General features: G+C 44.1%; 1 protein-coding gene across 1 annotated transcript in view; it reads left to right on the top strand.

Annotated features, from left to right (window-relative positions):
- The window catches only part of CDK15 (cyclin dependent kinase 15), a 241,037-nt gene that overhangs the window by 197,963 nt on the left and 31,016 nt on the right, over window positions 1–12,058 (top strand).

Below are 12,058 nucleotides of genomic sequence, written 5' to 3'. Positions count from 1 at the left end.
CCAAAGCCGCGGGATCACCGCTGACTGTCCCCGTATCCTCCTCCAGTCCGCCTCCATGCTGCTGCCCCCCTCCTTGCTGCTGCCCCCCTCCATTCTCCTCCGTGTTCTCCTCCGTATCCCCCTCCATGCTGCTGCCCCTCTGTTCTCCTCCGCGTCCCCCTCCATTCTGCTGTATCCCCTCTCTTCTCCTCCGTGTCCCCCTCCGTGCTGCTGTCCCCCTCTGTTCTCCTCTGTGTCCCCCTCCCTGTTGCAGTCCCCCTCCGTTCTCCTCTGTGTCCCCCTCCATGCTGCTGTCCCCCTTCGTTCTGCTGTCCCCCTCCGTTCTCTTCCATGTCCCCCTCCGTTCTGCTGTCCCCCTCTGTTCTCCTCCGTGTGCCCCTCCATGCTGCTGTCCCCCTCTGTTCTGCTCCGTGTCCCCTCCATTCTGCTGTCCCCATCCATTCTCCTCTGTGTTCCCCTTTGTTCTCCTCCGTGTCCCACTCCGTTCTCCTCCGTGTCCCCCTCCATTCTGCTGTCGCTCTCTGTTCTCCTCCTTGTCCCTCTCCATGCTGCTGTCCCCCTCTATTCTGCTGTCCCCCTCCGTTACCCCAAGTTACCCCTGCTATATGAGGCGTATCCTATGTTAAGTATGGACGTCGACCAAATTTTTCGTCGATTACGTTGTTTGCGTAAGTCGTTCGCGAATAGGGCTTTGCGGAATTTACGTTCACGTCGAAAGCATTGGCTTTTTGCGGGTTAATTTGGAGCATGCGCACTGGGTTACGTTCACGGACGGCGCATGCGCCGTTAGTCAAAAACGTCATTTACACGGGGTCATGTTTTATTTACATAAAACACGCCCACCTCTTCACAATTTAAATTAGGCGCGCTTACGCCGGCAGATTTACGCTACGCCGCAGTAACTTAGGGCGCAGGTTCTTGGTGAATACAGAACCTGCCTCACTGAATTACGGCGGCGTAGCATATCTGAGATACGCTATGCCCGCATAAAGTTATGGCGGGCTATCTGAATCTAGCCCTTGGTGTTTTATGCAATGATTATTCCTTATGGTTGTAATTACACTTTGACGATCATGAATGACCTAACTTTTCATAACTGAATTGTGAAATAATTCCTTTTTATGAATTTAATTGTGTTGCCTCACTTTTAGTATGAATCCTTTAAAGTCCCCTATTTTGGGATGGTTCCCTACCTCTTTTTTGTCCTACTTGTATTTTTGGGATGTGGCATCATACGTTTTCCCTCCAAGACAGGGTAAAATGCTTTTTATTGTGCATTAAACCCAAAAAGAATAGATTTTTATTAAAGTGCCTCTTGGGGAAGTCCTTGTGACAAAACACATGGGGCCAGATTCAGAAAGCCGCGCGCAAAGTTGCGGCGGCATAACTTTTCTTATTTACGCTAAGCCGCCGCAACTTAACACACAAGTGCTGTATTCACAAAGCACTTGCGTGTTAAGTTGCGGCGGCGTAGCGTAAATTGGGTGGCCTAATTCAAAATAGGCGGGTAGGGGGCGTCTCCTATTTAAATTAGGCGCGTCCACGCGCCGAACGTACTGCGCATGCGCCGGCCTTAGAAAAATCCCAGTGTGCATGCTCCGAATTATGACGGTGTTTTCGACGTGAACGTAATCAACGTAAATCCCCATTCACGGACGAGTTACGCAAACGACGTAAACATTTTCAAATTTCCCGCGGTCACGACGTCCATACTTAACATAGGATGCGCCTGCTTTGGGCAGCTTTATCTTTACGCCGGGAAAACCCTTACGTAAGCGGCGTAAAGTGACTGCGTCGGGCCCGCGTACATTCGTGAATTGGCGTATCTCGCTAATTTACATATTCTCGGCGTAAATCAGCGAGAACGCCCCCAGCGGCCATTTTAAAATTGCAGTTAAGATCCGACGGTGTAATACAATTACGCCTGTCAGATCTTTGCTGCAAACCGGCTTATCTTGTTTTCTGCATACAGAAAAACAGATAAGCTGGTGCAAAGTGTGGGTTATGCCGGCGTATCACTGATACGCCGGCATAACTCTTTCTGAATCTGGCCCATTGAGATGGAATGAAGAACTACTGCAACAATTTTAAAATTCATACAGTGTGGTTTTAATATTTACTACAAGGCCTTGTACTGCCACTCAACTTTTGTCAGCAGGAGAAAGAAATTAGGAAAATGTCACTGGGATAGGAAGACACAAGCATTTAAATTAAACCGTAGGTGTATGAAGAGAAGCACAAAAATCAATGTGTTAGGTAAAGATTTGTTTTTTTTTATTTGGGGACAAAAGGGATGCCAAACCAAGCTCCATGCTCCAGTCTAGAGTTTCTCAACCTTGGAACCCTGGGCAAAAAATTCTAGATCTCGGGGAGCACCTGAAAAAAGAGTTCAGAATATTCAAGGAATATTGGATCTGATCAGTGAGCTGTGGATCTAACAATAATTGCAGAAGCAGCAGTAAATTGGCATTTCTTTTCCGGGGTTCTGTGAGAAGTCCCCAGGAGTTCTGCCGCACATCAATGCCCAATGTTGTTTTCAATGCACACTGACAGTGATTGCTGTCAGTGCACATTGATACCCAATGCCTCCTCTGTGGTTTCAGCTCCTGTGAACTCAGAGGGCACCGCGAGGAGGAGTGGAGAGAGCAGGAGCATGTCGCTGAAGCAGGAGGTGAGATGCTGTGTATGGCAGCACTAATTGCAGACTGTGAAGAGGCAGATCAGAGAGTGGGAGCATACAGCTATATCAGACTAAATGTAGAAGAAGGTGAGATCATATCAGCTTTAGGTTACCCATTTGCTGACCACACTATAGCCAAGTGACGGCTACAGCATGGCCGGACAGTTCTCAGAGGGCGTCATATGACGTGGTTGTGTCCTCTGCATGCCCACTGCAGCAGGCGGGCAGTGTGCTCTGTGATCGCTATGTTGCTAGGACACAGCTGATCACATATTAGGGTAAAGGGCCAATCACAGCCTTTTACCATGTGATCAACTGTCCAATCTAGTACAAAGCTGGGTATCAGCATTCCTTTCCTCACACTGACAGCCAATAACCGGCTTGTGTAAAAGGGACATCTACACTCATAGGCAGGGCACTAATTATCAGTGTCCTGATTATCAGTCCAGTCCCAACAGTGCCCCCCCAATTCTGCCTATCAGTGCCCACCAGTGCTGTCAATCAGTGCTCACCAGTGCTGCCAATCAGTGCCCATCAGTGTCACCTGTCAGTGCTGCCTATCAGTGCCCATCAGTGCCACCTATCAGTGTTCATCGGTGCAGCCTCATCAGTGACACCTCATCAGTGCAGCCTCATCAGCCTCATCAGCCCACATCAGTGAAGAAAATTGGCCTTGGCAGGGAGGGGGCAAAAGTGCAAAAGTGCCCAGTAGGCAAGTGGTTAACATAAAGCTATTATGTGATAAAATATATAGGGACCAAAGCGCCAAAGGACAGTGATGCAAATACTAAAAGATAATGATAATAATAACTTCGTGAAAATGTCATGGATAAGAAAAATTATCACATAACTAGATCAGCTGCAGTGTAAATTTAAGTAAACAATTGATAAATAATAAAGAATAAACCGTGCTAAATGCTACATACAACAAAGTAAATGATGAAACACTAAAATAATAAAACACAAAAAAAAAACACTAAAAAACAACAATCGTTGGAGAAAGTGAAAAAAGGTGAAAAAAGTACTCATGCTGTTGGAACAGTGTTGAAGGTCTTATACACAGTGCTGTGACTGTGTATAAAAAATTCTGTGCTCCTTATGTGCTAAAATAGGGTGCCCCCCTAGTAGATTTGCACTCACCCTTGGGATTGGACCAACTATTGCTAGTTAGGTCAAATGCGTTTGTGGGGCGACCCCTGTAGGTATCCTCTGGACCAGTGGTTGGATATGGTAAATAATCCTCATGTGGATAGATATAATGGAAAAAGCCTCATGCTCATGACGTGAAAAATGACTTTTTTTTTATGTTATTTAAAAACGATCGTGTGTGGGTTCCAGAGCATTTTTCATGACGTGAAAAATGGGCATTCAAAAATTTGAACATGCTCTAAATTTTCGCGTCGTTTTTCACGTCGTGAAAAATGATCGTGTGTAGGCTTTAAAAACGGGAAAAAAACATTCATGCTGAGAAGCAAGTTATGAGACGGGAGCACTCATTCTGGTAAAACTAGCGTTTGTAATGGAGATAGCAGATTTGTCACCCTGTAACAGACTGAAAAGCACGAAGACTGAAAAGCGCGAATCGTCTCTCACCAAACTTTTACTAACACAAAATCAGCAAAAGCAGCCCAAAGGGTGGCGCCATCTGAATGGAACTTCCCCTTTATTGTGCCGTCGTACGTGTTGTACGTCACCGCGCTTTGCTCCAGCATTTTTTTTTCACGATCGTGTGTAGGCAAGGCAGACTTGACAAGAATCACGTCGAGAAAAACTTCGTTTTTTTCTAGGACAAGAAAAACGGCCGTGTGCATCATTGCGCAGTACAGTGTAAAAAACTTTATTCCAAAAGATTAAAAGAAGGTATTCAACTCACATGTAAGAGTCGAAAAATGAAATAAAGAAACCGCGCTAAAAATTACTAAACAAATAGCTGAGATAACATTTCCCAGCTATTCAATTGGAAGCTGCAATTATCATGTAAAACATAAATACAAGAGCAAAGTAAATCGAGCTAAGGCCCCTTTCACATGTGCGGACCGTATGTCCGCCTTTTCATCCATCCGTTTGCGGATGAAAAAGGGACATACATTGGTCCCTATGTGATTGCGGGTGTCAGCTGACACCCGTAATCACCCGCCTCCGCAAAGATCCGATTTTGCGGACGGAAGAAAATCCTATTTTTTCTTCCGTCTGCGGATCAGATCGGATGAACACGGACACACGGTCCGTGTTCATCCGATCCCCCCATAGGGGAGAGTGTGCGGGGACCGCCCTGTCAGCCGCCGGCTCAGCAGGGATATACGGAGCGATCCCCGCTGAGCTTACGGACACACGGAGGCGGATCATTACTGATCCGCCCCGTGTGAAAGGGCCCTAACCCTGTGATCATTCAATATGAAATTGATGATAAACTATAACGTCAGATGTAAATAGTGAAAAATATTAGTGTCCCATGCACAAATTATGATGAATAAATCAATACTAATAAAGAAAAATTCACAACTGTGTTGATTGGTGAAAATCCCCAAAAATTGTGTCTATGTAAGGCCCCATACACACGATCGAACATGTCTGCTGAAACTGGTCCGCGGTCGTCGTCTGTTCGGTCGTCTGTACAGCCGAGCGGACAGGTTTCCAGCGTACATTTGTCCGCCCGACCGTTTTCGAGCGGACAAATGTTTCTTAGCATGCTAAGAAACATGCCCGCTGGAATCCTGTCCGTCGGACATGTTCGGTCGTCTGTACAGACTCACCGTACATGTCCGACCGGCCGCCATCCCTCGCATGCGTCGAATGACTTTGACGCATGCGTGGAAGCATTGACCTTTCAGCATCGCGCACGTCGCCGCGACGGGGCAGACACGTCACCGCGCTGTCTGTCCGCGCGGATTGTCTCTCATTTCTGTCTGATGGTGTGTACAACCATCAGACAGAAATCTCCGACCGGACATGTCCGCTGAAAACGGTCCGGCGGACCGTTTTCAGTGGACTGTCCGGTCGTGTGTACGAGGCCTTATACAAAACACAAAAAAGGTATATATATTAAATATATGTAAAACCTGTAAATAAAATAACCATACACCGGTGCTCTGTGAAAAAAAGTGCATACAAGTGTGAGATGTCGTATCCAAAGAAAACGTGTTGAATCCACCACCCAATCAGCAGAAATTACTTCTTACCAACTTGCCACGATCCCCCATGACAGAGGATCAAGAGAATGCATGTAATTAATAGCAGCTTGACTCCAAGTTGCAGATTAAAAGATGCCTTGAATCTGATGTGCCGGCCGGTGCACAAACAGATAAACCGTCCTAGGAAAAACGTATGGAGCACAAGATGACGTCAGCGCGTCGTGGCAAGTTGGTAAGAAGTAATTTCTGCTGATTTGGTGGTGGATTCAACACGGTTTTCTTTGGATACGACATATCACACCTGTATGGACTTTTTTTCACATAGCATGTATGGTTATTTCATTTACAGGTTTTACACATATTTAATATATATCCCTTTTTTGGGGGTTTTGTATTTCATGGACACAATTTTTGGGGATTTTCACCAATCAACACATTTGTGGATTTTTCTTTATCAGTATTGATTTATTCATCATAATTTGTGCATGGGACATTTTAATATTTTTCACTATTTACATCTGATGTTATAGTTTATCATCAATTTCATATTGAATGATCACAGGGTTAGCGCGATTTACTTCACATGTAAGAGTGCCTGATATCCTGGCACCCGGAGTGAACAGCAGGTTAAAAAAGTCATCTGTGAAAACTGACCAATCAATACATGAAGCCGATGTCGCGGTGAGGGTTCGATTTCCGGGTTTAGACATTTATTATGAGTACTTGAGTGTGTTTACTTAGGTACTTGTTCATTTACTATGGCACAATAGAAATTTAAAGTGTATATACAGGCTTATTTCCCTTTCTTCCCTTGTACTGTACACTGTGTAACCAGGCGATGGCTAGTCTGCCTGTGTCATCGTGGGACATTCTTTTAACAAGGGCTGCCTTGCGTTTCCCTCTTGTGTTCAGCCTTGACAGTGCAACATCATTTCCTGAAAGCAGATAGAGCGAGACCACTACTGAAAGCAGGGGATCATGGGACATGTGGTCCAGAAAGCCGGGATTTCCTTTGAGCCAGTGCTGCTGCAGACTAGTTCCAGATGATTGGAGAGAGAAGATTATTGGGTGAGGACATAAATAGCCTGGTCCAGGGAGGATCTCTTTCTCTTGGGAGAGCAGGGACCCAGCCACTCTGGGAAATGCGAACAGGCACCGCAGCTTGGACAGCGTGGAGAGTCTTCAGCTCCCCCAACACTGGACATGTCCACCACCAGGTCCGTGCATTGCTGTAGCTTCTACAATAATCATGTGACCTGCACTAATGAACCCAGGGAAAGCAGTAAAGAGAGCTGCCGAGCCACCCGAGCCAATCCTTCACTAAGCGGCGATGCCCAGCTCGAGTCACTGTCAGGGGCAGGCGAACCTTAGTAATCCTTTATGTTACTGGCCGCTTCCTGTATATGGATTCATCAGGTAGTGTGCGGGTATTCCGTCACTTCCTCGATGCCACAATGTCTCCTGGGAGCTTTTGTCATTGTTCCCAGGAGACATTGCGGAGGTCTGCCACGAGTTATCGCGGGATTTAGAAAGAACTTGCTTACAGCGGTACAGTGGATTGTATCATTTTTTTTTTGGTGGGGGAGTGGATCTTGAGTGGGAGTTCCCACACTTTTTTCCCCAGGACTTGACCCCTGGATGAGCCCGATGTTCGAGTCGAACGTAAGGCACTTCCTTGCCAGCCCCTTCAGCATTCTTGAGATCACTCCCTTACTTCGAACACTGACAGCGGTCCCTTTAAGCATACTCTATCTACCCTTTATGCTACCCTTTATGCTATCTTGACACATCTCTCTTTGGAACAGAAGGCTCCATTTCTTCTTGCTTTGGAACATGAGCTGGGAGTCGCTTTCACAGATGAGCAATGCCAAAAGTTCTTATCTCTTTCATTAAAGTCCTTAAAGAGCACATTCCTATACCAAACAACCTTCTTTCTTCTTCGTGACCTTCTTCCTTCTGCATTGTTTGGACATACCTCTTAAAACTTATTGTAAATCAGTCCTCTGCTTAGGAATTACGAAAATACTTTTTCCCCAATACGGTTTTCATGTGGATCAATAAAGTGGAAGAAATCAGGAGAATGGAGGGCCTTATATATTTCACCCAAAGTAAGTGTGAGGCCTATCGATGCAATAGGGACTACTGGAACACTTTCCTCCTCAGACAAGGGTAAGGCCCTACTACTAGAAATGTGCAATCTGTTTTGTTACTAGTCAAAATTCAAAATGTTTTGTTATTCCGTGATTCGGATGTATCCAAATCTCCGATTCACAATAGTAACAAATTTCAACTAATCCAAAATAAATTATAACAAAAAAATGAATTAATTTGTATTCATTTGGGTGACATGATGCAATAGTTAGTTTTTTTTTGTAAATGTTTGAAGCATCTGAAATAACATGATGACATAACAAATGATCCAATTTTTATTTAATTTAATTAATATTTTTCATTTATTATAAAAAGCACTACATATGAAATGGAAACATATTGCAATAAATACAGTAAGGTATAAGTGATATAAGATGATTTTTACTTATTGTGTTTGGGTTCAATGGAGATGGATCCATCAGAATCTCAAAATCACTACGAATGAATGCGAAAATTATTTATTTCCATTCGATATGTTCAGATGCATACAACTCCAGTCGTTACCATCCATCCAGCTCATTACATTTCTCCTTGTTGGTTGGACTAGCATAGATGACTCAATGCATAAGTAATCTCTCAAAAAGCGAATTAACATGTTAGAATGACAATAACCAATCTTCCAAAATAACTCTGAAAATACAAACCGATGCCTGAGTAAACTTTTTTCTCTTCCTGTAAAGTTGCTTCAGTTAAGACAGAGATCCGACTTGGAGGCAACTTCCATTGAAATCTATGGGTACAAGTTGCCTAGAAGTCACCTTGAAGTAGTACAGGAACCTTTTCTGAAGTCAGAGCGACTTCAGTAGTATACATTAAGACAGCTCTCATTCACTTCAATTGAATTTCTCATGTCGCATGACTTGGGGCGACACAAGTCGGATCCCAAGTCGCGGTAGTGTGAACCCCGGGGTAGGATATCCACACCTTTCCCTACTCCCTCTTCCCTCCCCTTGTACTTCTTTTCTTTCCCTTTCTTTAATGTCTTGCTTCTTCTTTTTCACCTTAGTGCTCCTATTTGCCATAATCTCCACATTTTACGTACCTGATCCCTTCACCTCTTTTTAAAAATGAAAGTAATACTTTGGAATGTGTCACCACCTTTTGCAGACCGTACAGCCCTGTTCGTAACAGTTCCCTATTTAAATGTTGATGGTATTGATGTATCAATTGTTTCCATTCACTGGTATGCTACCTATGCAACTATTGACTCCACAGGTTGGCCTGTAACTCATTCTGGAGTTTTGATAAATAAAGAATCTTAAAAAAAACATCAAACATCAAAGAATGCAGTTAGTACAATAAAATGTAATTCTCAAATAAGTAGCTGTAAGTAGGGAAGGGTCAGCACTGAAAGCCAATCAGGCTCTACTGCAGTAAACATGTAGTAGGGGAGATAGCAAAGAAAGAGCAAAGAAAGTAAATTGTCTAGTCTGCGGCCTGGGTGTGTTCTTTGCAAGTTTCAATGACCAAGCTGTGCTGTGGCTGCAGTAGATGTTAAAGGTAAAAAATGTTTTCCCTAAATAGCTTCCTTTACCTTAGTGCAGTCCTCCTTCACTTACCTCATCCTTTGATTTTGCTTTTAAATGTCCTTATTTCTTCTGAGAAATCCTCACTTCCTGTTCTTCTGTCTGTAACTCTACACAGTAATGCAATGCTTTCTCCCTGGTGTGGAGAAAGCCTCTTGAGGGGGGAGGGGGCAAGCAGGAGTGTCAAGACACTCTCTACTTTGCAGATAGAGAAAGGAGCTGTGTGTTAATGGGCGTCCCTTGCCCCCCTCAAGAGGCTTTCTCCACACCAGGGAGAAAGCCTTGCATTACTGTGTGGAGTTACAGACAGAAGAACAGGAAGTGAGGATTTCTCAGAAGAAATGAGGACATTTAAAAGCAAAATCGGAGGATGAGGTAAGTGAAGGAGGACTGCACTAAGGTACTAAGGTAAAGGAAGCTATTTAGGGAATTTTGTTTTTTACCTTTACAACCCCTTTAAGGATCCAGCTGTGTAAGCTGGCAAAGGAGCCAAGATCACAATCACTGTGATGTCAGGTATAGCAAAAAAATATATACTGGTACATTTTTCCAGCCTACTACAGCAAAATACCCCCTTAAATCTGCACACTGGCAGTTTGCTTGTTGCATGATAAAGAGACCCTTGCAGCAGCTCTTACTATGTACATACAATAAATCAGACACCTCTCCTGAGCTTTTTCGGAACGTTGCTGACATATGTTGTTGAATATCAGTTTGGAAGACACCCATTGGGTGATATATCAGTCAATCGATGGATAAACCAGCACTTGAGATAGCTGGTCAAAATCCTCTCCTGCTTCCATAGATGTAACCATGCATGCTTGGGTGATTCATGTTTATTCACCAATCTTTAAACAAAAAGTGCAGGTATAATCCAGCTATCCTCCAATGCCTATGGCCATCTTTTGGCATTGTAGCATTTGTTACACTAACAAGATAAGTCTTCTTAGCTTCTTACACAAGTCTCGCTGAATGGATTACTTAGTCACACATACCGGGATACCTTGATAAGCTTAGATCTGGGTTTATCTTATATACAGCTAGGGGTGTGCCACACAAATGTTGCTGTAATGAAGCTGTAATAGACCTATTACAAATTATGTTAAAAATTAACACATAGGGCCAGATTCTGAAAGGACTTACGATGGCGCAGCGCCATGTACGCCGTCGTAAGTCCTAATCCGACCCGTCGTATCTATGTGCCTGATTCTTAGAATCAGTTATGCATAGATATCCATTAGATCCGACAGGCGTAAGTCTCTTACGCCGTCGGATCTTAACTGCATTTTTTTCTGACCGCTAGGTGGCGCTTCCGTCGCATTCCGCGTTGAGTATGCAAATTAGCTAGATACGCAAATTCCCGAACGTACGCGCGTCCGACGCAGTAAAGTTACGACGTTTACGTTAGGCTTTTCCTGGCGTATACTTGCCCCTGCTATATGAGGCATAAGTGTGGCGTAGCAATGTTAAGTATGACCGTCGTTCCCGCGTCGAAATTTGAAAAAGTTACGTTGTTTGCGTAAGTCGTCCGTGAATGGGGCTGGACGTCATTTACGTTCACGTCGAAACCAATGACGTCCTTGCGGCGTACTTTGGAGCAATGCACACTGGGAAATTCCACGGACGGCGCATGCGCCATTCCGCAAAAACGTCAATCACGTCGGGTCACAGTAGTTTTACATAAAACACGCCCCCCTGATCCAAATTTGAATTAGGCGGGCTTACGCTGGCCGATTTACACTACGCCGCCGCAACTTACGCCATTTTTTTTTATTTTGGGTGGAGTTCCCCTTAAAATCCACACCAGACCTGAAGGGTCTGGAATGGATATTTGGGGGGAACCCCACCTAATTTTTTTTAAATTGACGGCGGGGTTCCCCTTAATATCCACACCAGACCTAAAGGGCCTGGTAATTGAATTTGGGGGGACCCCCACGCTTTTTTTTTTTTTTAATGAATGAATTCTCTCTGAATTGCCAGGAGCCGACAATTCATTATAGCTGCGAGTCATTTTTAAATGACTTTTTTTCCTTCAGAAATGACACTTTGTGCAGAGACAGTTCTAAGCACGGGAAACAAGCGCTACTTCACATGCATACTTTACACCCCCCAGGTACGAAATGTAAAGGAATATTTCACTTTTATTGTTTCACTTTAAGCATTATTAAATTCACTGCTCCCAAAAAATGGCAGTTTTTAAAACCCAGGTCCCCAAACACTTTTTAGTACAATAACTTGCATATTAGCCTTTAAAATGAGCACTTTAGATTTCAAAGGTTCAAGCCCCATAGACTTTAATGTGGTTCTAAAGTTCACACAAACATTTGGTGTGTTCACAGGTTCTGGTGCGAACCGAACAGGGGGGTGTTCGGCTCATCCCTAATTCTAAGTTATGAAAAAATTACAGTAATTTTTTTTATGTATCGTGACAATCTACATTCAGCCTAGGTTCACACTTATATTATGTGGGAACCAGCACGATTACAGCGCTGGTTCCCGCATTGCATCTCTCCCACAGGCAGTTCACACTGCCTTCTGCGAACCGCTGCGGGTGTCATTACATTGTTAAT

The sequence above is a fragment of the Rana temporaria genome, chromosome 6 (assembly GCF_905171775.1).
Source record: "Rana temporaria chromosome 6, aRanTem1.1, whole genome shotgun sequence".
NCBI classification, from domain to species: Eukaryota; Metazoa; Chordata; class Amphibia; order Anura; family Ranidae; genus Rana; species Rana temporaria.
The sequence above is the reverse complement of the archived record's forward strand: the minus strand, read 5'-3'. Positions and strand labels throughout refer to the sequence as shown.